This window comes from Cupressus sempervirens, chromosome 10, assembly GCF_028749045.1.
Source record: "Cupressus sempervirens isolate cs-2001-9-10 chromosome 10, ASM2874904v1, whole genome shotgun sequence".
NCBI classification, from domain to species: domain Eukaryota; kingdom Viridiplantae; phylum Streptophyta; class Pinopsida; order Cupressales; family Cupressaceae; genus Cupressus; species Cupressus sempervirens.
In genome coordinates, this window is record NC_143127.1 from 148,634,368 (window position 1) to 148,659,001 (window position 24,634).

The following is a 24,634-nucleotide window of genomic DNA, read 5'->3' on the forward strand; positions in this document are numbered from 1 at the left end:
ATCTCTATACTAGTGCATGGTTTGTTTTAATATTAGAGGCTTTCAGTTTGTGGGTAGATCTAGTTTGTTGGGAAAGAGGAAGTATAGTTTTTAGATTAATGTTCTATGTGGTTGTTCATACCTGCTGAAGTAGTTGATCTCAAAGGGTGAATCACTATTGTGGTTTTATTTTCCTCTTCAAGGAGGTGGCAACTCTACAAAGGATTTTATCTATGGTGTGAAATATTTCATATTTCCACCAGTGCCAATCAATAGATCAAAATTTTAATGTAGCAACACATAAAGGTATTTTCAATTTTCATGTATCTATCTTTCATGAAAATTGAGTGAATAAAATGGTTGCCTCCATCTAGTGGTTTCAACAGTAAGAAACAAAGGTAGTAGTTTGATATTTTATAACATGGATTTAGAGTTTAGGTCTAAAAGTGATGTGCCAACTCTTGAAAGTGTTTGTACAAATATTACTAAGCTGAAAAGAAAGATTCATGATAACACTGTCATAATGATAAGAAATACAATTGGTGATATTAAGGGTCTTAGTGGATTTCAAATTTATGTCAAGTTTAAATCAGTAGTTATGAATCTTAATTTTTTTAGACCTAAGGAGTCTTTGTGGCCAATGGTACTCTTATAAGTTTTAATGCCACATTCAATTAATTGGTCAAGAAAGTCAAGGTTAGAAAAGATTACTAAATTCCAAGATTTTATCATGGAGATTGAAAGTGCTTTGAATGCTAATGAATATAATGTTAATGAATGCAATGAATCCATTGAAGATGATGTTAAAGATGAAGAGTCTTAGTTTTATGAATCGGAGGATAGTAATCAACAATTGGATGACATGCATAATGTGGAATCATCTTGTTATAATGATGATTCTAAAGAAGAGGAAAAATATAACAGCAATAAGAGTCTTTCTTATAGTGATAAATGTGAACGTGCTAAGATATTGGTTGTTAAGGTATTGTCTAAAGAAGAAGGTGTATGCGATGATTAGAGTTTTTATTTTTCAGAATGTATTACTAATGAGTTTGCTATTGTAAATGTGTCAAGCTATCTGGATAAAATCATAGCCAAGGAGAAGAAACTAATAATGAAGTCTTGTTAAGTGTTGATGAGATTTAAAATTTGTTGGCTCATGATTTTGAAAGGCATGCTAATTTATCCAAGGGTGCTTGTGCTTTGTCACATTTTGCAATTTCATATAGTGAAGTTATTTCCCCTAAATTTGATGTTGAAGAAGATATAGTTTCAGAATAAGCTCTGTCAAGTTTGGGAGGTGTATGTGATAGTAATTCATACATCAATACACATGACGACTTCTATGTTGAGAATGAAGATGTAGAGATATGATCTATTGGTGGTTCATTTTCTTCTTATTTTCATGAGGCTGAGATACATTCAGATTACTCATGTGATGAGGACAATAATAGTAATGATTTGGTTTACTCTAATGAGTTATTTGAATAAAACATTGATACAGATCAACATATTAAGAACATGCAATTTCATGATGATTCTTGTGATTTAGTATCTAATCATTTGTTTGAGTGTGAAGAGGCCTTAGTGAATGTTTAGTCTAAGTTATAGAGTATTGATATTAAAGACAAGGATAAATCAGATTTTTCATTCCCTTCACATCCAGAGGCACAAGGTGAGTTACAACTTGATTCATGTAACTTGTTGAATGGAGTAGAATATCAAACTTTTGTGTTTTTGGTTCAAAGTGTTTATGAGTCAGTTAGTGATGATCAATTTGACTTTGATATTAGTAGTAGTGATCACGCTAATTCATATTTTCATAGTCATCAAGACAAAGAAAATAATTCAAGTTTTTATATGCATTATGAGAATGATTTTGTTTCACCTAATCTGCTGATGAGAAGGTCTAATGTATGTGGTAAAACTGATGTAAATGAGAATTTCAATTTAGCTCAAGAAGATATCAATGAAAATCACGTGTATGACAGAGGTAAGAAGTTTTGAAAACTTTTCGGTGGCTCTGGGCCATCATTTGTACATAATAGGGGTAGTTATTTCTTGCCTTCAATAGAGCTATTTGAGAAGAAGTTTTTACTATTTTAGGGAATGGTCTGCTTCTTCCAGAGATTTGAATCCTTGCCATACCTACAAGGGACATGCATCCCTAGACAGATCCACCATTGGCATTCAAAATTGTAGCCCCAATTTTGAGTACCATTGAGAAAGTTAAGCCCTATAAATGCTTTTTGATGAGTTTGTACTTGATTGTCCATTTGAGGCCCAAGAGGTGTTTAATGCTTCTAGCACCTTGCATTCAACATATCCACTTGTTTCATGAAGTTAAATTTCCATTCTGAGTCATTTCATGAAGTTCTATTTTGAGCAATCGTCAAATTTGCATTTTCACCTACATGTCAAACAATGATAGGAGGCCTTGTTTACAATTGAATATCTCACACCGAGTAATGTTTCATGACTTGCCACTTTGGGAGTGTTTAATGTCCATACCAAAGAGCCTATGTTTTAGATTTTGAGTCATTTCAAATCCATTTGTCTAGGTTTTGAATCCCTCAAATTTGGTAGCTTACTATTTTCATGCATTTGCAATTTGTTCAAAATTCTAGAAGGCCCTGTTTGACCTATTATAACATTGACCCAGTTGATCAAAATGATGAAATTCCTATTGCGTTGCATTTTAGAGGTTAGAGAGATGTTATGTTTTTCAAGTTTGAGGTTATGATGAATCCGTTTGATCAGTTTTCAAATGTGATTCCGAATGCAATTTGTAACTTTTTATTGGTGTTATAAAGTACAGATTAGTCAGTACCCCTATTCAGGATGTTATAACTTGAGATCCATGGTAGGTGAGGTCAAATGGATTATACCACTATGTTGTACTATGAAAATACCTCAAGTGTACCAATTTTTAAGCCTTGAAGAATCTGTCTGCACACTTTCCCAAGTCCATTCTGTTTGCAAAAATTGCTTTTCTGCCATTGTTTTCAGTCTGCAAATTTGAGTAGCCCACTTTGATTGCTCACCAAATGCATCCAGTTATTCATCATGAGGACTAATTGTAGATTTATATTATCCTCATGCCAATGAACCATTGCCCCAGTTTTCATCTTCCCAAGTGTTAGTTTGCCTAGTTTTTAAAGCCAAATCCAAACGTGATTTATGGTTTTTTGACATATTTTCTTGCAGGTGATTTAAAGTAAGCAACTTCATTAGTCAATATCTTTTGACTAAAATTTTTTCATGAGATGAGATTCGACAGGGTGCAAGTATGTGGAACATAGATTCCATATGTTCAATTACAGAACCCGATTAGTTGTTTTGGTTAGTTTTTAAAGCCAGTCAAAGGACCTCCTGGCATGAAATTGACAAGTTGCAGAAAGGGGTGAATTAGAATTTCAAATGCTGATTCAGGGGTCAAATTTGATGTGGATTTTTATTAGATGACTAATGGATCTACTTGATAGTCCATTTGTCTGAAAATGTTTTTTTTTTTTTGGCTAGACCCACTTTGGGGCCCGACTAATTCTGACTGATTATTGTAGAATGATAAGACATTCAGGTTTTAAAGTTTTCCATAAGAAGATTATAATGCTTATCGTCACTATTTTTTGTGGGTGAACTTGTATTTTTCTGTGTGTGTGTGTGTTCTATTTGGCTCCACAACCAAGGTATAAGTTACGACTTCACTTTTGCATGGAGCTTCCATTAAGATTCCAAATACCTCGACTTTATCAAAGTTGTTTAAAAGGCCCTATTGTTTGACCAAATCCACAAGCATGTGAAATGAGAGAACCTTACTTAAATTTCAAGATACTTTGTCTATCTCAACTTCATGTTGCATGTAAAGAGGGAAATTATTTTGCAAGGAGTTTTTAAGTCAAAACTGAAACTAGGGTTTTGATCACTTTTGGGCCTCTTTTAGTGAGTCTGCAGCAATCAATGGCATCCAAAAGTATTACCAAGATTTTGCAAATGGTAAATGAGGTTTTTTGATCTTCAATGGCCAGTACCTTCAGTATGACAAGTAGAGATGTGTGGAAAGTGAATAAAGAACTCATTATGGACCATCATACCATGTTCATTCTGGTGGATGATGTGTAAATAGGAAAAAAGTAAGAGCAATAGCATGAAGAAAAAGATGTCATAAACAAAGAATTCCCATGCTAAGTAAAACAAAAGTTGAAGGAGGTCGTAGGAAGACATGGAATCAGAATGGTTAAGGCTGGATTTGCAGGGGATGATGCTCCAAGGGCAGTGTTGCCAAGTATTGTTGGTAGACCACATCACACTGGTGTTATGGTTGGTATGGGGCAGAAAGATGCTTATGTTGGTGATGAGGCCCAATCAAAAAAAGGTATTTTGTTTTGAGTGAGATTTATCGTGTGCTAAAGAAGGACACATCACATAATCTATAGAGGAAGCTAGAGTTTAAAATTATGAAGTTGGCTTGAGATTCAAATGAAACACAAAAGGAAAAGCCCCTGCCTAGTCTTAGAAAGACCATGCAAAGGAAAGTAGGATGAAGCCGCTGGGGGAGCAACACAATCCACATTTTCAAAGGAGTTAGCCACAGTAGTAGGGCAGTCAACATCTGTAGGAGATCCCTATGTTGAATGCAAAGCAACCAAGGCATTAAAAAAGGCAGTCCATGCCTAGAACTAAGGAAAAAGTAGGGTACCAATGTTTGGAAAGCCGCCAAGCATAGAGCCCATGAAAAAAGGGGGCAAAGTGCCCATGTGATAAATGAAGGAAGGTGCCAAAAAGTTGTGAAGGTAGCCCATGGTTTGAATAAGAGAAAAGAGCAATTGGACCCTCATGCAAAAGCAGAATAAAGTGAGCATGAAGTCAATTTTTCATCCACAATGCAAGGAATGGCTTGCAGAGGAGTTTAAGAACACAAGCCACAATGTTGAACATGATAGGAAGTAGTTCAGTATGAAAGCCATTCTTTTTTGTCCCACATTGGGAGTACAAAAAGCTTTTCAATTTTATATATACCGACACATTCAAGCATCAAGTGTCTTCAAGACACACTACTTTCAAAGGCAAAGCACACATGTGGAGGGGCTAGTAGGGCCAAAGTCAAAGTTTTTACTTGCAAAAAAGGGCCAAGCATATGAGTGAAAGCTAGTTTGAAAAGCTTTTTGGTGCTACAACCACCCTGTATGGTCGGAAAACAAATTTTAGAGTCTTGTGATGGTATGCTTGGGGTTTGAGGAACATAAAGAGGTCTCAAGCGTATGGTTAGGAGGTAGATTTTGGGAGGTCCCAATGCTATGGGTTAAAATGTTAATAATATATTAATATGCTTCATATGAGCGTAAAGGCATTTGAAAAGTCAAAAGCTCATATGCACATAAAGGTAAAATAAAAGGCTCTTGATGCTATGGGTTTGAAATATTAATATAATAAAACATTAACATTGAAGGGGCCCATAAGCATGTAAAAGAAAATTCAAAAGCCTCTAGTGGTTCGAGCGTATGAGCATATTTGTGTATGAATGTAAAGGAAAAATTGAAGGGGTCCGATGCTATGAGAGAATAAGGTTTGAAATATTAATAAAATATTAATATTAAAATGTTTCAAATGCATAGGAGACATGGGACCCACCTAGGTTGACAGCCAATAAGATTTAGACACTTGGCATCAGTGGGAGATCAATATGAATATAAAAATCAAAATTCAAAGATTGTTTCAAACGCATGAATTTTCAAAAGGATGAAAAGTTCAAATGATTTTAACGTTTTTATATAGTTTTAACTATATAATTTTAAAAGAATTTCATTTTAATCCTCTAGCCATGAACAAGAGCTTAATTTTCAAATGGCCATATTAGGGGCATTTTTTCTCCAAAATAGGCAGTGTAGTATTGTTGGGTGATGCGACGCGCTCCCCTGCCCACAGGTGGTTAATTATGTGGTGATACGAAATTGGTTCTTGCGGTGGTATTGAGCTATAAGGGATTACAGATTGTAATCAGGTTGTAATCACTGGATTGTAATAAGATCGAACTTGCTGTTTGGTGGACGTAGCCCAGGGATTGGGTGAACCATGTTAAATCTTGGTGCCTTGTGTTCATTTCTATGTGTTCTATGGAGAATGTAGAGCTGAATTCTTAGCAAGATGAATGGCACTCTGACTACTCGAAGTCCAAAATCTGACTCCGTATGCCCAAGTTATGACCTAATCCGTGCTCAAAATAAAAAAAATCTAACTTTAGGGCTCTTAAAACTTGAAAAAATTTCAAAATCATAGAACCAAAACTACACCATGTTGTAGTGCTCTGAATTAGCTTTCCAACGCCTATAAGAACTCTGAAATCCAATATTCTGAGAGAAAGTTATGGCCGTTTTACTAAGACAGTATTTTTTCCATTTTCAATACGATTTTTTATTTTTTATTTTTTCAGTGACGAAAATTCCGACGGGATTAAATTTGATGGCCATCATGGGCTGAAACTAAAAAACTCTTTCATTTCCTCTGAACATGGCCAAACTAGGGCATATTATATATCAAAATTTATGGAAATGTCGACCTGAATTCAATGGTGAGGTCTGTTTTTACCCAAGAGGTCATTTCTGCAAGCTACCCCCCAAAACCCTCATTTAAATAAAATATCCGAAAAAACTCATTTTTTCCAACAATTTCCCATGCCCAAATATTTTAACATCCCATCATAACAACAAATCCAAAGTCCTCAGATGCTTTTGGAGGCTGGGTTTTTCCCTCAATGAGGGTTTCCCAGGGTATATCTTGTGTCACAATTTTGTGGGTATGTTGTCTATTCTCTTGCATGTGGATTTTAATTCCATGTTTATTTTAGATCTATTATGGGTTATGTGGAAACAGTTATATTCTTTATTGCCAAGTTTTCTTACAAGTGGTATCAGAGCTATGGTTTTATTATTGTAACCCTAGATTGAATCCATGAGAATGCATGAGAGGATAAAAGAAAAAAGGGCAAGATATATGAATGATTTATTGCAGATCTGAGGGTTTTGGATTTGTTGTTATGATGGGATGTTAAAAGAATTGGGCATGTAAAATTGTTGGACAAAAATATTTTTTCGGATGTTTCATTTAAATGAGGGTTTTGGGGGGCAGCTTGCAAAAATGACCTCTTGTGTAAAAACATACCTCACCACTAGATCCGGGTCGACATTTCCATAAAATTTGATATATAATATGTCCTAGTTTGGCCATGTTCAGAGGAAATGAAAGAGTTTTTTAGTTTCAGCCCATGATGGCCGTCAAATTTAATCCCATCGGAATTTTCGTCACTGAAAAAAAATAAAAAAATGAAAAATCGTACTGAAAATGGTAAAAAGACTGTCTTAGTAAAACGACCATAACTTTCTCTCAGAATATCAGATTTTAGAGTTCTTATAGGCGTTGGAAAGGTAATTCAGAGCACTACAAGATGGCATAGGTTTGGTTCTATGATTTTGAGATTTTGTCAGGTTTTAAGAGCCCTAAAGTTAGATATTACTTATTTTGAGCACGAATTGGGGCATAACTTGGGCATACGGAGTCGGATTTTGGACTTCGAGTAGTCAACAGAAAGCTCTTGGAGAGCTTTACACATTGGTTTAGATTTGGTGCAGGTTTGGCATGATTTATTTGTTGATATATTGATCTGAATAGTTTATAGGTATATTTTGACTATGGTAACATTGTGAGTTTATGGCATTGGAAATTTAAGATTTGATTTCATTGTATACTCAGTTCATATTCAGATTGGTCTCATGATGATATGGTTATCAGTGTTTGGATTTGGATATGCATGATGACTTGTTGGGTCTACAAGTTGTGCAGTGTTGTAAGCGGTCTATACTTAGAGGTTGCATTTATACCCTGGTTTTGGCTTGGTCATGGGTTCAAATCTCCCCGGTGCCTTCCCGACCCGCGTAAGCACCTGGTATGCGTGTTGAGGGGGAGATTGTTGGGTGATGCGACGCGCTCCCTTGCCCACAGGTGGTTAATTATGTGGTGTTCCATGTTCACTAACACTTGTAAGGAAACTTGGCAATAAAGAATATAACCGTTTCCACATAACCCATAATAGATCTAAAATAAACACGGAATTAAAATCCACATGCAAGAGAATAGACAACATACCCACAAAATTGTGACACAAGATATACCCTGGAAAACCCTCATTGAGGGAAAAACCCAGCTTCCAAAAGCATCCATCATCATGTATTATTCAGAAAAAATACCATTGCCATACAACCATGGAAGCCTTCATGGCCATAGCCACAACCGAGCAAACTATGTGAACAAGCATGAATCCACACATCCCATGCCATGCTTTCAACCTTCACAAATGCTCCCTTGGCTAACCTATCAAGCCTTGTCCTGCTTGACTCTTGCCTTTTGTCTTCTCCTTGTCACTCTCTCTCTCTTACTCTCTACAACAACTACCATTGTGGCTGCTTATATAGTAGCAAGTCCCACAAAACCACTCAGTGGTATTACATAAATCATGTGCTAAAACCCTGTGCTACCTAACCCACTGACCCCACATTTAATCCATGGGAATGCATGAGAGGATAAAAGAAAAGGGCAAGATATATGATTGATTTATTGCAGGTCTGAGGGTTTTGGATTTGCTGTTATGATGAGATGTTAAAATATTTGAGCATGGGAAATTGTTGGACAAAAAAGATTTTTCGGATGTTTCATTTAAAATGAGGGTTTTGGGGGGTAGCATGTAGAAATGACCTCCTGGGTAAAAACAAACCTCACCATTGGATCCGGGTCGACATTTCCATAAATTTTGATATATAATATGCCCTAGTTTGGCCATGTTCAGAGAAAATGAAAGAGTTTTTTGGTTTCAGCCCATGATGGCCGTCAAATTTAATCTCGTCGGAATTTTTGTCACTGAAAAAATAAAAAATGAAAAATCGTACTGAAAATGGTAAAAAGACTGTCTTAGTAAAACGACCATAACTTTCTCTCAGAATATCGAATTTCAGAGTTCTTACAGGCGTTGGAAAGCTCATTCAGAGCACTACAACATGGTGTAGGTTTGGTTCCATGATTTTGAGATTTGTTAGGTTTTAAGAGCCCTAAAGTCAGATGTTTTTTATTTTGAGCACGGATTAGGGCATAACTTGGGCATACGGAGTCGAATTTTAGACTTCGAGTAGTCAACGAAAAGCTCTTGGCCTCAAGAGCAATACCTACCACATATATACCAAGAAGCTCCAACTGCAAAGGATAATGTCAAATCTATAACCAATCCACTCACAACATCACAAAGAAGTGAATCCATGTAGTATCAAGGACAAACTGCTATCCTGCAAGAAAAAATCTCATAACAAGTCTCCAATAGTCTCTCAAACTCTCCACAACCAACAAAGAAAAAAGATCAAGGAATAACCATGTCATCTCTCACATGACATACATGAGCACAAACCAGTGATCACAATCTCCAACCAATCTCAAATCCAGTATAAGCAAAACTGAACATCAAAGAAGATAACCAAGACCAAAGAAACTATGCAAATCATAACTTGTATCTTGGCCGTCAAATTTAATCCGGTCGGAATTTTCGTCACTGAAAAAAATAAAAAATGAAAAATCGTATTGAAATATTTGCATGTAGTTTTTATTTCTGTCCGTGGTTTATCCTAACAAGTGGTATCAGAGCCTAGTTTTGGCTTGGTCAAAGAAATGTGTCTTTGTTGGATATGGCATTAATGAATTTGGCTATAGGCTTTGGGATTTTGAAAATCATAAAATTATAAGAAGCCGGGATGTCATATTCAATGAAAAAGTGTTGTACAAAGATCTGTTGCAGAAACATGAGAAGAAAGAAGATGATTATGTAGTGCTGGATGATACTCCAAAAGCTGATGTTCCAGCCATTCCTCATGATGTGCAACAACTGCAACAAAAAATACCACACACACCAGTGAATGTTAGACGGTCAAAAAGGCCAATTAGACCTCCACAAAGGTTTTCTCCCTCTTTGTATTCTATTTTACTTACTGATGCTGGTGAACCTGAAAGTTATGATGAAGCTGTGCAGGTGGATACTAAGATTCAGTGGGAGTCTGCAATGAAAGATGAAATGGACTCTTTGCTGAAAAACAAGACATGGGATTTGTGCAAGTTGCCTGCAGGTAAAAAGGCTTTATAGAATAAATGGGTTTACAGGTTGAAAGAAGAGGAAGGAGGTAAGAAAAGATTTAAGGCCAAGTTAGTTGTAAAAGGATTTGCACAGAAAAAGGGAATTGATTTTGATGAGATATTTTCTCCTGTTGTTAAAATGACTTCTATTCGTACTGTTTTAAGTCTTGTGGCTACTGAAGATTTGCATTTAGAGCAGATGGATGTTAAAACAGCCTTTCTTCATGGTGATTTGGATGAAGAAATATATATGGCTCAGCCACAGGGTTTTGAGGTCAAAGGTAAGGAGAACTTAGTGTGCAAATTGAAGAAAAGTTTATATGGCTTGAAACAAGCACCTCGGCAATGGTATCTGACATTTGACAGTTTTATGCATGACCATGGATATAATAGGTGTCATTCAGATTACTGTGTTTATTTTAAGAGGTTGGATGATGATAGCTTTGCCATTGCACCAAAAGCCATGACTGTTAGTGAACATGGAACACCACATAATTAACCACCTGTGGGCAGGGGAGCGCGTCGCATCACCCAACAATATCCCCCTCGATGTGCATACCAGGTGCTTATGCGGGTCGGGAAGGCACCGGAGAGATTTGAACCCATGACCAGGCCAAAACCAGGCTCTGATACCAATTGTAGGGCCTACTTGTCATTGCACCAAAAGCCATGACTATTAGTGAACATGGAACACCACATAATTAACCACCTGTGGGCAGGGGAGCGTGTCGCATCACCTAACAAATCTTCCCGGTGCTTTCCTGACCCGCGTAAGCACCTAGTATTAAGGAAACTTGACAACAAAGAATATAACCGTTTCCACATAATCCATAATAGATCTGAAATAAACACGGAATTAAAATCCACATGCAAGAGAATAGACAACATACCTACAAAATTGTGACACAAGATATACCCTGGGAAACCCTCATTGAGGGAAAAACCCAGTCTCCAAAAGCATCCATCATCATGTATTATTCAGCAAAAATACTATTGCCATACAACCATGGAAGCGTTTATGGCCATAGCCACAACTGAGAAAACTATGTGAACAAGCATGAATCCACACATCCCATGCCATGCTTTCAACTTTCACAAATGCTCTCTTGGCTAACCTGTCAAGCCTTGTCCCGCTCGACTCTTGCCTTTTGTCTTCTCCTTGTCACTCTTTCTCTTTCTCTCTACAACAACTACCCTTGTGGCTGCTTATATAGTAGCAAGTCCCACAAAACCACCAAGTGGTATTACATAAACCATGTGCTAAAACCATGTGCTACCTAACCCACTGACCCCACATTTAATATTGGGCATTTAATTCTTTTCTCCAATATTAAATAATTACATGAAATATTTTCACAATGTTACAATACAAATCATCAAGAATATTCCATGGGAATCTTTACATGTTGCACGTCCATCTAGGTACAACATTACATAATAAAAATAAAATAATAAAATAACAATATTATGCAATGTGTGCAACACCCATTATCCCAACAATCTCCCACTTGTTGTATACATTGCATAGGGTCAATCCGTAGCCACATAAATGAACAAGGGAACAATCCCTCCTAGCACATCCACCATCATGGATCAAAATAAACCAAGTGCTCCATTATGGTACCCGCAAAAAAATTAAAATATCCAACATCTCAAACATGAATGATCTCACCTTCTATTATGCCACTCTCACTGAACATACATAGAAGCCATCCAAAGAGAAAGCCACCCAACCTGTCGCATTAGAAGATCATAAAATCCTGTACCAACTGAAATTCCAAGCACAAAAATTTGATCCAAAGGTAATCACATGTATCCATAGTTGTCAAAATATCCATAGCTGAAATAGCACCCACAGCAAAGTGCCAAACCCATCCAACTATCCATACCTCAAAGGTATAACAAGTGAATCTCATATCATCGACATATCCAATCTGCAACCTACAATCATAAGCCTCAAGAGAAATACCTACCACATATATACCAAGAAGCTCCAATTGCAAAGGATAATGTCAAATCTATAACCAATCCACTCACAACATCACAAAGAAGTGAATCCATGTAGTATCAAGGACATCCACAATACATAAACTGTTATCCTGCAAGAAAAACTCTCATAACAAGTCTCCAATAGTCTCTCAAACTCTCCAGAACCAACAAAGGAAAGAGATCAAGGAATAACCATGTCATCTCTCACATGACATACATGAGCACAAACCAGTGATCACAATCTCCAACCAATCTCAAATCCAATGTAAGAAAAACTAAACATTCAGGAAGATAACCAAGACCAGAGAAACCATGCAAATCATAACCTGTATCATGTCCTTCTACACACACCTCTAGATGTAAACTGTGCAAGTATGATCTCCTCCATAAAACCCCAACAAGAAGCCTCAACAACACCCAAACCATACCATATAACTAATCATGGATGTAATCCTCTCACAAGAAGATCAAACTCAATAAAACCATTCCTAAACCAAAGAATATGCCCAATATAAAACCATCTCCCAAACTCAACCAGCATAACAACATATGCACATGGAGATAACCAATGCTAAACCATCTCTCAAATGAACCCTCCAGAACTAACTCATGTACCATAGCTCAAGATCCATATCCATGAAAGACAAGCATAAATATAATGCAACTGAGAGAAACAATGGGCTATACCTCTCAAGTAGCAAACCGCCGAGTAGACCAAGAGTGGGGAATGAGAATGCTCATCAAGATACCCAAGTCTCCAAAGAAGACTCATCTAAGAACAATCTCCTCTCAAGTCCATATCAGGTGACTGCCCCTCGGACTTCCTCCTGAAACCATCAACCGTCCCAACAAATACTTCTCTAATCCAAGAGAAATCAGCGTCACCACCGTCTCTAAGTATCCATGAGCACCTGTAACCAATCAATCCATGCCAAATCCAAATGCAACATAGTAATATCATGAAGTATCCAGCTTATGATCAGTGTACTCAATACCAAGAAACTAAACCAAGATCAATGTCAAAGTTCCAACCATGGCCTCAGGAACATAAACATGACAACATGATCTTACCATCTCAACTAAAGAGATAACATGTTCCATATGAACACACCATAACATGTCACAACTCTAAACGCGTATCAAGAGTATACCATGACATAATAATGAAACCATCCTCATACTAAGGATAACATGCCAAATAAAAAATATAAACCAGATCTTTGCCAAGAACCCTGTGAGTCCTCAAGATGCAACCATCTCCACACACCATGAAAAAAACCATCTCCACATACTAGGAAGAACCATCTCCACATACCATGAAGATAACCAAGAACTCCATGAGTCCTCAAGATCTAACCATCTTCAAACACCATGAAGATAACAAGTACACCATGCAAATGTCAAAGATGCTTCTACAACAACAAGATCTAAGACAAACCTCCAACATCTGCAAACACTCAATAAATATATCAATGCCAACAACTCCCACTCAACCGTGGTACCAAGTCACCTATGGCATCATAAAATCCATCTCCTACTTGAAGATCCAAACCAAACCAGGAACTAATCCTGCATTGTCACCCCATCACTATCACAAGCTCCCACTAAATCGTGTATCCAAGCTATCCATGACACAATGATGAAAAATCATCTTCTAACCATTAGAATCAACCAAGGCATCAAACCATCAAAGAAATCAAAGTGCACATCATGAGCTCCTCAAATGAAAACCAAATAACCATGATCCTCAACCAAGAAGATATACCACCATAACTGAATCAGATTTTCAAGCTAATGAACATCAAGGATGTACCTATATAACCAGTCATGTCATGCCACAATCCATGACACCATGTTCACATCCATGAACCGAGCATCTGGCTCTCAATATGTCCAACCTGTCAGCATAAAATAGTCAACCATAATCTTCCACCATGACTGTACCTGGTAACAACATCTCATCCCTTCTACATGAAGATAATAGTAGATCATGTGACTTAGGGCATAGACAACCCAAATCCAAGACACCAATCTGAATATGCATCAATAATGAAAGATCAATGGGCAAAGACAACCCATAACCAAGCCATAAATGCAACCTGTAAGTATAGACCGCTTACAACACTGCACAACTTGTAGACCCAACAAGTCATCATGCATATGCAAACCAAATACTGATAACTATATCATCATGAGACCAATCTGAAATATGAACTGAGTATACAATGACATCAAAACTTAAATCTCCAATGCCATAAACTCACAATGTTACCATAGTCAAAATATACTTATAAACTGTTCAGATCAATATATCACCAAATAAATCATGTCAAACCTGCACCAAATCTGAACCAATGTGTAGAGCTCTCCAAGAGCTTTCTTTTGACTACTCAAAGTCCAAAATCCAACTCCGTATGCCCAAGTTATGCCCCAATCCGTGCTCAAAATAAATAACATCTAAATTTAGGGCTCTTAAAACCTGAAAAAATCTCAAAATCATAGAACCAAACCTACACCATGTTGTAGTACTCTGAATTAGCTTTCCAACGCCTATAAGAACTCTGAAATCTAATATTCTGAGAGAAAATTATGGCCATTTTACTAAAACAGTCTTTTTACCATTTTCAGTACGATTTTTCATTTTTAATTTTTTTTCAATGACGAAAATTTCGACGGGATTAAATTTGACGGCCATCATGGGCTGAAACTAAAAAAAAATCTTTCATTTCCTCTGAACATGGCCAAACTAGGGCATATTATATATCAAATTTTATGGAAATGTCGATCCGGATCCAATGGTGAGGTTTATTTTTACCCAAGAGGTCATTTCTGCATGCTACCCCTTAAAACCCTCATTTAAATGAAACATCCGAAAAAATATTTTTGTCCAACAATTTCACATGCCCAAATCTTTTAACATCCCATCATAACAGAAAATCTAAAACCCTCAGATCTACAATAATTATTCATATATCTTGCGCTTTCTTTTATCTTGTCATGCATTCCCATGGATTCAATCTAGGGTTACAATATTAAATGTGGGGTCAGTGGGTTAGGTAGCACATGGTTTTAGCACATGGTTTATGTAATACCACTTGGTGGTTTTGTGGGACTTGGGTATCTTGATGAGCATTCTCATTTCCCACTCTTGGTCTACTTGATGGTTTGCTACTTGAGAGGTATAACCCATTGTTTCTCTCAGTTGCATTATATTTATGCTTGTCTTTCATGGATATGGATCTTGAGCTATGGTACATATTTAGTTCTGGAGGGTTCATTTGAAAGATAGTTTAGTATTGGTTATCTCCATGTGCATATGTTGTTATGCTGGTTGAGTTTAGGAGATGGTTTTATATTTGGGCATATTCCTTGGATTAGGAATGGTTACTCTTTGGTTTAGGAATGGTTTATTGAGTTTGATCTTCTTGTGAGAGGCTTACATCTATGATTAGTTATATGGTATGGTTTGGGTGTTGTTGAGGCTTCTTGTTGGGGTTTTATGGAGGAGATCATACTTGCACAGTTTACATCTAGAGGTGTGTGTAGAAGGACATGATACATGTTATGATTTGCATGGTTTCTCTGGTCTTGGTTATCTTCTTGGATGTTTAGTTTTGCCTACATTGGATTTGAGATTGGTTGGAGATTGTGATCACTGGTTTGTGCTCATGCATGTCATGTGAGAGATAACATGGTTATTCCTTTATCTCTTTCCTCTGTTGGTTGTGGTGAACTTGGGAGAGCATTGGAGACTTGTTATGAGAGTTGTTCTTGCAGGATATTAGTTTATGTATTGTGGATGTCCTTGATACTACATGGATTCACTTCTTTGAGATGTTGTGAGTGGATTGGTTATAGATTTGACATTATCTTTTGCAGTGGGAGCTTCTTGATATATATGTGGCAGGTATTGCTTTTGAGGCTTGTGATTGCAAGTTGCAGATTGGATATGTTGGTGATATGAGATTCACTTGTTATACCTTTGAGGTATGGATAGTTGGATGGGTTTGGCACTTGCTATGGGTGCTATTTTAGCTATGGATATTTTGACAACTATAGATACATGTGATTACCTTTGGAATAGGTTTTTGTGCTTAGAATTTTAGTTGGTACAGGATTTTATGATCTTCTAATGCGACAGGTTGGGTGGTTTTCTCTCTGGATGGCTTCTATGTATGTCCAGTGGGAGTGGCATAATAGGAGGTGAGATCATTCATGTTTGAGATGCTGGATACTTTGATTTTGTTGCGGGTACCAGGATGGAGCACTTGGTATATTTTGATCCATGATGGTGGATGTGCTAGGAGGGATTGTTCCCTTGTTCATTTATGTGGCTACGAATTGACCCTATGTAATGTATACAACAAGTGGGAGATTGTTGAGATAATGGGTGTTGCACACATTGCATAATATTGTTATTTTATTATTTTATTTTATTATGTAATGTTGTACCTAGATGGACATGCAACATGTAAAGATTCCCATGAAATATTTTTGATGAGTTGTATTGTAACATTGTGAAAATATTTTATGTAATTTGGGAAAAAGAATTAAATGCCCAATATTAAATGTGGGGTCAGTGGGTTAGGTAGCACATGGTTTTAGCACATGGTTTATGTAATACCACTTGGTAGTTTTGTGGGACTTGCTACTATATAAGCAGCCACAAGGGTAGTTGTTGTAGAGAGAGAGAGAGAGAGAGAGAGAGAGAGAGAGAGAGAGAGAGAGACAAGAAGAAGACAAAAGGCAAGAGTCGAGCGGGACAAGGCTTGACAGGTTAGCCAAGGGAGCATTTATGAAGGTTGAAAGCATGGCATGGGATGTGTGGATTCATGCTTGTTCACATAGTTTGCTCGGTTGTGGCTATGGCCATGAAGGCTTCCATGGTTGTATAGCAATGGTATTTTTTGCTGAATAATACATGATGATGGATGCTTTTGGAGGCTGGGTTTTTCCCTCAATGAAGGTTTCCCAGGGTATATCTTGTGTCACAATTTTGTGGGTATGTTGTCTATTCTCTTGCATGTGGATTTTAATTCCATGTTTATTTCAGATCTATTATGGGTTATGTGGAAATGGTTATATTCTTTGTTGCCAAGTTTCCTTACAAGTGCTCTATGCCAAAATCTATGACACCATGATCACATCCATGAACCGAGCATTTGTCTCTCAATATGTTCAACCTGTCAGCATAGTCAACCACAATCCTCTACCATGACTGTACCTGGTAACAACATGTCATCCCTTCTACATGAAGATAAAATCACGTGACTTAGGACATAGACAACCCAAATCAAAGCCACCAATATGAATATGCATCAATAATGAAAGATCAATGGGCAAAGACAACCCATAACCAAGCTATAAATGCAACCTGTAAGTATAGACCACTTACAACACTGCACAACTTGTAGATCCAACAAGTCATCATGCATATCCAAATCCAAACACTGATAACCATATCATCATGAGACCAATCTAAAATATGAAATGAGTATACAATGACATCAAATCATCAAATAACTCAAAGTGCACATCATGAGCTCCTCAAAAGAAACTAAATAACTATGATCCTCTAATGCGACAGGTTGGGTGGTTTTCTCTTTGGATGGCTTCTATGTATGTCCAGTGGGAGTGGCATAATAGGAGGTGAGATCATTCATGTTTGAGATGCTGGATACTTTGATTTTGTTGCGGGTACCAGGATGGAGCACTTGGTGTATTTTGATCCATGATGGTGGATGTGCTGGGAGGGATTGTTCCCTTGTTCATTTATGTGGCTACGAATTGACCCTATGCAATGTGTGCAACACCCATTATCCTGCACTGTCACCCCATCACTGTCACAAGCTCCCACTAAACCATGTATCCAAGCTATCCATGACATCATGATGAAAACACATCCTCTAACCATGAGAATCAACCAGGGCATTAAACCATCAAAGAACTCAAAAGTGCACATCATGAGCTCCTCAAAAGAAAACTAAATAACCATGATCCTTAACCAAGAAGATATACCACCATAACCAAATTAGAAATCCAAGTTAATGAACATCAAGGATGTACCTGTATATCCAATCATGTCATGCCAAAATCCATGACACCATGATCACATCCATGAACCGAGCATTTGGCTCTCAAAGTGTCCAACCTGTCAACATAGTCAACCACAATCTTCCACCATGACTGTACCTGGTAACAACATCTCATCCCTTCTACATGAAAAATAAAAATCAGCAAATCATGTGACTTAGGGCACATACAACCCAAATCCAAGCCACCAATCTGAATATGCATCAATAATGAAAGATCAATGGGCAAAGACAACCCATAACCAAGCTATAAATGCAACCTGTAAGTATAGACCACTTACAACACTACACAACTTGTAGACCCAACAAGTCATCATGCATATCCAAACCAAACACTGATAACCATATCATCATGAGACCAATCTGAATATGAACTGAGTATACAATGACATCAAAACTTAAATCTCCAATGCCATAAACTCACAATGTTACCATAGTCAAAATATATCTATAAACTTTTTAGATCAATATATCACCAAATAAATCATGCCAAACCTACACCAAATCTAAACCAATGTGTAAAGCTCTCCAAGAGCTTTCTGTTGACTACTCGAAGTCCAAAATCCGACTCCGTATGCCCAAGTTATGCCCTAATCCGTGCTTAAAATAAACAACATCTGACTTTAGGGCTCTTAAAACCTGAGAAAATCTTAAAATCATAGAACCAAACCTACACCATGTTGTAGTGCTCTAAATTAGCTTTCCAACACCTATAAGAACTCTGAAATCCAATATTCTGAGAGAAATTTATGGCCATTTTACTAAGACAGTCTTTTTACCATTTTTAGTATGATTTTTTATTTTTTATTTTTTCAGTGACGAAAATTTCGACGGGATTAAATTTGACGGCCATCATGGGCTGAAACCAAAAAACTCTTTCATTTCCTCTAAACATAGCCAAACTAGGGCATATTATATATCAAAATTTATGAAAATGTCGACCCGGATCCAATGGTGAGGTCTGTTTTTACCCAGAAGGTCATTTCTACATGCTACCCCCCAAAACCTTAATTTTAAATGAAGCATCCGAAAAAATCTTTTTGTCCAATAATTTCACATGCCCAAATATTTTAACATCCCATCATAACAACAAATCCAAAGTCCTCAGATCTTCAATAAATCATTCATATATCTTGCCCTTTCTTTTATCCTCTCATGCATTTCCATGGATTCAATCTAGGGTTACAATAATAAAACCATAGCTTTGATACCACTTGTAAGGAAACTTGGCAACGTAGAATATAACCGTTTCCACATAACCCATAATAGATCTGAAATAAATACGGAATTAAAATCCACATGCAAGAGAATAGACAACATACCCACAAAATTGTGACACAAGATATACCCTAGGAAACCCTCATTGAGGGAAAAACCCAGCCTCCAAAAGCAGCTATCACCATGTATTATTCAGCAAAAATACCTTTGCCATACAACTATGAAAGCCTTCATGGCCATAGCCACAACCGAGAAAACTATGTGAACAAGCATGAATCCACACATCCCATGCCATGCTTCCAACCTTCACAAATGCTCCCTTGGCTAACCTGTCAAGCCTTGTCCTGCTCGACTCTTTCCTTTTGTCTTCTCCTTGTCACTCACTCTCTCTCTTTACAAAAACTACCCTTGTGGCTGCTTATATAGTAGCAAGTCTCACAAAACCACCACGTGGTATTACATAAACCATGTGCTACCTAACCCACTGACCCCACATTTAATATTGGGCATTTAATTCTTTTCCCCAATATTAAATAATTACATGAAATATTTTCACAATGTTACAATACAACTCATCAAGAATATTCCATGGGAATCTTTACATGTTGCACGTCTATCTAGGTACAACATATTGTAGGGCCCATTTGCCGTTGCACCAAAAGCTATGACTGTTAGTGAACATGGAACACCACATAATTTAACTACTTGTGGGCAGGAGAGCCGTCACATCACCCAACAATCTCCCTCTTGACGCGCATACCAGGTGCTTACGCGAGTCGAGAAGGCACTGGGGAGATTTGAACCCATGACCAGGCCATCTCCCACTTGTTGTATACATTGCATAGGGTCAATCCGTAGCCACATAAATGAACAAGGGAACAATCCCTCCCAGCACATCCACCATCATGGATCAAAATACACCAAGTGCTCCATCCTGGTACCCGCAACAAAATCAAAGTATCCAGCATCTCGAACATGAATGATCTCACCTCCTATTATGCCACTCCCACTGGACATACATAGAAGCCATCCAAAGAGAAAACCACCCAACCTGTCGCATTAGGAGATTATAAAATCCTGTACCAATTAAAAAAAAATCTTTCATTTCCTCTGAACATGGCCAAACTAGGGCATATTATATATCAAATTTTATGGAAATGTCGACCCGGATCCAATGGTGAGGTTTATTTTTACCCAAGAGGTCATTTCTGCATGCTACCCCTTAAAACCCTCATTTAAATGAAACATCCAAAAAAATCTTTTTGTCCAACAATTTCACATGCCCAAATCTTTTAACATCCCATCATAACAGAAAATCTAAAATCCTCAGATCTACAATAATTATTCATATATCTTGCCCTTTCTTTTATCTTGTCATGCATTCCCATGGATTCAATCTCTTTGGCTACCTCTGTAGCAACAACATACTCTGCCTCTGTAGTGGAGAGAGCATTAATCTTCTGTAGCCTAGAAACCCAGCTCACGGCTGCCCCACCAACAGTAAAGACATAACCTGTAGTACTCTGCCTGGTATCAATATCCGCAGCCAAATCTGAGTCAACATAGCCCTATAAATCAGTAGTAGAGCCCCCAAAGTGTAAACACTTATTGGATGTTCCTCTCAAATATCTGAGAATCCACTTGACAACATTCCAATGCTCAAAACCTGGATGACTCATATACCTGCTAACGACTCCCACTGCATGTGCAATATCCGGCCTAGTGCATACCATAGCATACATCAAACTTCCTACAGCTGAAGCATAGGGTACCTTGGACATCTTATCCTCCTCTTCCTGTGTCTTGGGACACATCTCCTTAGTCAATTTCAAATGACCAGATAAAGGTGTGCTGACAGCTTTAGCATTCTCCATAGAGAAACATTGCAGCACCTTCTCAACATAATCAGCTTGAGATAGTGTCAATGTTCTGTTCTTCCTATCTCTACAAATCTTCATACCAAGGATTTGTTTTGCTACCCCCAAATCCTTCATAGAAAATGCATGTGCTAATTGGTGTTTCAGCCCCTTAATATGATCCATGTTAGACCCAACTACAAGCATATCATCAACATATAAACATAAAATAATGTAGCTATCATCATCCAACCTCTTAAAATAAACACAGTAATCTGAATGACACCTATTATATCCATGCTCATGCATAAAACTGTCAAATGTCAGATACCATTGCCGAGGTGCTTGTTTCAAGCCATATAAACTTTTCTTCAATTTGCACACTAAGTTCTCCTTACCTTTGACCTCAAAACCCTGTGGCTGAGCCATATATATTTCTTCATCCAAATCACCATGAAGAAAGGCTGTTTTAACATCCATCTACTCTAAATGCAAATCTTCAGTAGCCACAAGACTTAAAATAGTACGAATAGAAGTCATTTTAACAACAAGAGAAAATATCTCATCAAAATCAATTCCCTTTTTCTGTGCAAATCCTTTTACAACTAACTTGGCCTTAAATATTTTCTTACCTCCTTCCTCTTCTTTCAACCTGTAAACCCATTTATTCTGTAAAGCCTTTTTACCTGCAGGCAACTTGCACAAATCCCATGTCTTGTTTTTTAGCAAAGAGTCCATTTCATCTTTCATTGTAGACTCCCACTGAATCTTAGTATCCACCTGCACAGCTTCATCATAACTTTCAGGTTCACCAGCATCAGTAAGTAAAATAGAATACAAAGAGGGAGAAAACCTTTGTGGAGGTCTAATTGGCCTTGTTGACCATCTAACATTCACTGGTGTGTGTGGTATTTGTTGTTGCAGTTGTTGCATACATTGCATAATATTGTTATTTTATTTTATTTTATTTTATTATGTAATGTTGTACCTAGATGGACGTGCAACATGTAAAAATTCTCATGGAATATTCTTGATGAGTTGTATTGTAACATTGTGAAAATATTTCATGTAATTATTTAATATTGGGGAAAAGATTTAACTGCCCAATATTAAATGTGGGGTTAGTGGGTTAGGTAGCACATGGTGAGTTTGATCTTCTTGTGAGAGGCTTACATCCATGATGAGTTATATGGTATGGTTTGTGTGTTGTTGAGGCTTCCTGTTAGGATTTTATGGAGGAGATCATACTTGCACAGTTTACATCTAGAGGTGTGTGTAGAAGGACATAATATAGGTTATGATTTGCATAGTTTCTCTAGTCTTGGTTATCTTCCTGGATGTTCAGTTTTTATTACATTGAATTTGAGATTGGTTAGAGATTGTGATCACTGGTTTGTGCTCATGTATGTCATGTGAGATATGACATGGTTATTTCTTTCTCTTTCCTCTATTGGTTATGGAGAACTTGGGAGAGCATTGGAGATTTGTTATGAGAGTTGTTCTTGCAGGATATCAGTTTATGTATTGTGGATGTCCTTGATGCTACATGGATTCACTTCTTTGAGATGTGTTGCATGAATTGGTTATAGATTTGACATTATCTTTTGCAGTGGGAGCTTCTTGGTATATATGTGGCAGGTATTGCTCTTGAAGCTTGTGATTGCAGGTTATAGATTGGATATGTCGGTGATATGAGATTCACTTGTTATACCTTTGAGGTATGGATAGTTGGATGGGTTTTGCACTTACTGTGCGTGCTATTTCAGCTATGGATATTTTGATAACTATGGATACATGTGATTACCTTTGGATCAGGTTTTTTGTGCTTGGAATTTTAGTTGGTACAAGATTTTATGATCTTCTAATGCGACAGGTTGGGTGGTTTTCTCTTTGGATGGCTTCTATGTATGTCCAGTGGCAGTGGCATAATAGGAGGTGAGATCATTCATGTTCGAGATGCTGGATACTTTGATTTTGTTGCGAGTACTAGGATGGAGAACTTGGTGTATTTTGATCCATGATGGTGGATGTGCTAGGAGGGATTGTTCCCTTGTTCATTTATGTGGCTACGGATTGACCCTATGCTATGTATACAACAAGTGGGAGATTGTTGAGATAATGGGTGTTGCACACATTGCATAATATTGTTATATTTTATTATTTTATTTTATTATGTAATGTTGTACCTAGATAGACATGCAACATGTAAAGATTCTCATGGAATATTCTTGATGAGTTGTATTGTAACATTGTGAAAATATTTCATGTAATTATTTAATATTGGGGAAAAGAATTAAATGCCCAATATTAAATGTGGAGTTAGTGGGTTAGGTAGCACATGGTTTTAGCACATGGTTTATGTAATACCACGTGGTGGTTTTGTGGGACTTGCTACTATATAAGCAGCCACAAGGGTAGTTGTTGTATAGAAAGAAAAAAGAGTGACAAGGAGAAGACAAAAGGCAAGAGTTGAGCGGGACAAGGCTTGACAGGTTAGCCAAGGGAGCATTTGTGAAAGTTGAAAGCATGGCATGGGATGTGTGGATTCATGCTTGTTCACATAGTCTTCTCGATTGTGGCTATGGCCATGAAGGCTTCCATGGTTGTATGGCAATGGTATTTTTGCTGAATAATACATGGTGATGGATGCTTTTGGAGGCTGGGTTTTTCCCTCAATGAGGGTTTCCTAGGGTATATCTTGTGTCACAATTTTGTGGGTATGTTGTCTATTCTCTTGCATGTGGATTTTAATTCTGTGTTTATTTCAAATCTATTATGGGTTATGTGGAAACAGTTATATTCTTTGTTGCCAAGTTTCCTTACAAGGTTTGTATTTACCCAAGAGGTCATTTTTGCAAGTTACCTCCCAAAACTCTCATTTAAATGAAACATGCGAAAAACTCTTTTGTCCAACAATTTCACATGCCCAAATCTTTTAACATCCCATCATAACAGCAAACCCAAAACCCTCAGATCTGCAATAAATCATTCATATATCTTGCCCTTTTATTTTATCCTCTCATGCATTCCCATGGATTCAATCTAGGGTTACAATAATAAAACCATAGCTCTGATACCACTTGGTGGTTTTGTGGGACTTGCTACTATATAAGCAGCCACAAGGGTAGTTGTTGTAGAGAGAAAAAAAAAGTGACAAGGAGAAGACAAAAGGCAAGAGTCGAGCAGGACAAGGCTTGACAGGTTAGCCAAGGGAGCATTTGTAAAAGTTGAAAGCATGGCATGGGATGTGTGGATTCATGCTTGTTCACATAGTTTGCTCGGTTGTGGCTATGGCCATGAAGGCTTCCATGGTTGTATGGCAATGGTATTTTTGTTGAA

General features: G+C 37.3%; 1 pseudogene; it reads left to right on the forward strand.

The window, feature by feature from the left end:
- The first annotated feature begins 4,212 nt into the window (after positions 1-4,212).
- The window catches only part of LOC149533011 (uncharacterized), a 112,608-nt pseudogene continuing 92,186 nt past the window's right edge, over positions 4,213-24,634 (forward strand).